This window comes from Pseudorasbora parva, chromosome 11 (assembly GCF_024679245.1).
Source record: "Pseudorasbora parva isolate DD20220531a chromosome 11, ASM2467924v1, whole genome shotgun sequence".
Lineage (NCBI taxonomy): Eukaryota > Metazoa > Chordata > Actinopteri > Cypriniformes > Gobionidae > Pseudorasbora > Pseudorasbora parva.
Window position 1 is genome coordinate 47,238,572 of NC_090182.1, and position 3,002 is coordinate 47,241,573.

General features: G+C 34.0%; 1 long non-coding RNA gene across 1 annotated transcript; it reads left to right on the forward strand.

Annotated features, from left to right (window-relative positions):
- Positions 1–617: 617 nt before the first annotated feature.
- On the forward strand, positions 618–2,466 carry LOC137092468 (uncharacterized). The gene is made up of 3 exons (XR_010908294.1): positions 618–698; positions 1,142–1,223; positions 2,210–2,466. It is a non-coding gene; the product is annotated as an uncharacterized lncRNA (long non-coding RNA).
- The last annotated feature ends 536 nt before the right edge of the window (positions 2,467–3,002 follow it).

The following is a 3,002-nucleotide window of genomic DNA, read 5'->3' on the forward strand; positions in this document are numbered from 1 at the left end:
CAAGTCCGATTGATCATTTTGGTTAGTCATTCCATACAAGAACAATATATGCAGTGGCGGCTGGTGAAAATATTATATGTGGGGCTGTTTGTGTGGGGGTCTGGGGATATACATTTCCCCCATACAATTTTACATTTTGTAGATGTGATTTCCTGCATTCTGGTGCATTTTAATTTTTATATATTAAGTTGTATATATTAAGTTAATTTTTATATTAAGTGGTCTCTTAATTTTTCTTCCAGAGCTAGAAGAAAAATTAAGCTATGTTTGTGTGTTATTTTTTTTAATTTTAAGCGGTCTGTTAATTTTTTTCCAGAGCAGTTGGTTTTTCCAATTTTTATATATATATATATATCCTACACAGCTCTGGAAAAAAATTAACAGACCGCTTAAAATAAAAAAAATAACACACAAACATACACACACACACACACACACACACACACACACACATATATATATATATATATATATATATATATATATATATATATATATATATAGACACACATATGGACGGACACACACACACACACACACACACACACGAATACAAGATGTATGGCTTGATTGGAGGACAGCGACTTCCACACAACACCTGCTTGCGCGTGCGCGAAGTGGGTCTGTGTCGTCATCGTCAGCCTCGCAGGTTCTGACCTGGACCGATTCGACTGAATTTGGGCATAACAGCTCAGACGGTAAGCAAAGTTTTTGAAGTCACATTTTATAACTAGAAAATTCCTAAATAAATGTTGAGTGTGCCTGACTCTGGTCCATATACGTATTGTGTTAATTAATAATGTGTTTATATGGGCAGACTAACGTAGTTTAACCACGAACCGGAGTTAGTGCTAGCTAACCGTCAAACGCCGTTCTTATCTGTGTGTGTGTAGACGTATGGGCAGACTAGTTTAACCGCGAACCGTCGTTAAGTGTTACGGGCAGACTAGTTTAACCGCGAACTGCCGTTAGTCCGTCGTTCCACCGGCGTGTATGTGTGTACGCTCCATGAAGCTAACGTTATACATATTAGATCAGTTTGAATGTTTTTGTCTTGTACTACCGTTACCCAATCAGGGAGAGGCATAAGAATATCTATACATCTTTAGCACGTCACATTCTTCTTTCTTCTTTTTTCCAGAGATTTGGAAAAACGACCTGAAAGTCTCCTTTAACGTTAAGTTGTCCCCATACCTAACCCAACCATCTATTTGAATCTGAAAGTAACTAACCCTTAACTTATTTTTTTGTTACATTTTTGTAAAATTTAAATACAGGTTTATGTGGAAGACTTTTTATATATAAAATGTATATAATAATTTCTGATCAAATCATTGCATTTATGTTTGAATGATTCGTTTTTGACTTGAAACAGTTGCATATTAAACTTAAATTTAGCTTATCCTTCCTATTTTGTTGGTTTTGGGGGGCGTGTTAGAGTGGGATTCTGTAGGTGGTCCTCAGAAAAAAATTGGAAGATAAAGTGGTCCTTTGGCTGAAAAAGTTTGAGAAACACTGTGTTAAATTGATAGTAAAGGAGATTTATATTATTTGAAAATGTTTTTATTTTGAATAAATGCAGTTCTTTTAAACCTTTTATTCATCAAATATATTAAGCAGCAGAACTGTTTCCAACACTCATAATAAATCAGAATATTAGAATGATTGCTGAAGGATCATGTGACGGTGAAGGAATGATACTGAAAATTCAGCTTTTCACAGAAATAAATTGTAATTTAACATATAATAAATTGAAAACCAAATATTTAAATTGTAATAAGATCACAATATTACTTTTTTTTTTTTTTTTACTGTATTTTTTATCAAATAAATGCAGGCTTGATGAGCAGAAGAAACTTCTTTCAAAAACATTACACATAGTAATGTGTCCAAACTTTTATATATATATATATATATATATATATATATATATATATATATATATATATATATATATATATATATATATATATAAAATACTCCATTCTGGGCTCTAGACTAACTTCTCTACCTGCAGCAGGGGTTACTACCAACTGCCTTTTGTTGCTCGCTCAAGCACATGATTATCAATGACCTTGCATGTTGATCAATACTAATTGATATACTTTGATCATTGGCAATGCCACAAAAGTTGATATTTGCTAAATATTTTAATTTGAGAGAGTAGTGTTTGCTAATACTGATCTGTTTTTTTGGTTTTTCTCATCAGATGTGGTCTTGAGCTTAAAGCCAATGAAAGTAGACGAATACATGGCCAAAGACTTGAAATATGCACCTGAGAGGACTGGTGGCGGTAGCAGAAAGAAGTAACAAGAAAGGAAGACTTAACCAGCTGTGTTTAATGTTGCCCAATGTTTGGGCCGTTTTTTTTTTTAAGGTTAAAAAAAGCTAGTTCACCCAAAAATGAAAATTCTGTCATTTACTCCTCACCCTAATGTCGTTCCAGACCCGTAAGACCTCCATTCATCTTCAGAACACAGTTTAAGATATTTTATATTTACTCCGAGCTTTCTGTCCCTTCATTGAAAATGTATGTACGGTATACTGTCCATGTCCAGAAGGACCAGAAAGATAATAACATCATCAAAGTAGTCCATATGTGACATCAGTGGGTTGGATAGAATTTTTGCAATGAAAGCAATGAAAATACATTTTGGTCCAAAAAAAACAACAACATAAAAAGTGACAGTATACCGTACATACATTTTCAATGAAGGGACAGAAAGCTCTTGGACTAAATATAAAATACCTTAAACTGTGTTCCGAAGATGAACGAAGGTCTTACGGGTGTGGAGCGACAAGGCGAGTCATTTAAAGGGTTAGTTCACCCAAAAATGAAATTGATGTCATTAACTCCTCCCCCTAATGTTGTTCCACACCCGTAAGACCTCCGTTCATCTTCACACACAGTTTAAGATATTTTATATTTTAGTCCCAGAGCATAATGCAGTATGCACACTATACTGTCCATGTCTAGAAAGGTAATAATAACATCATCAAAG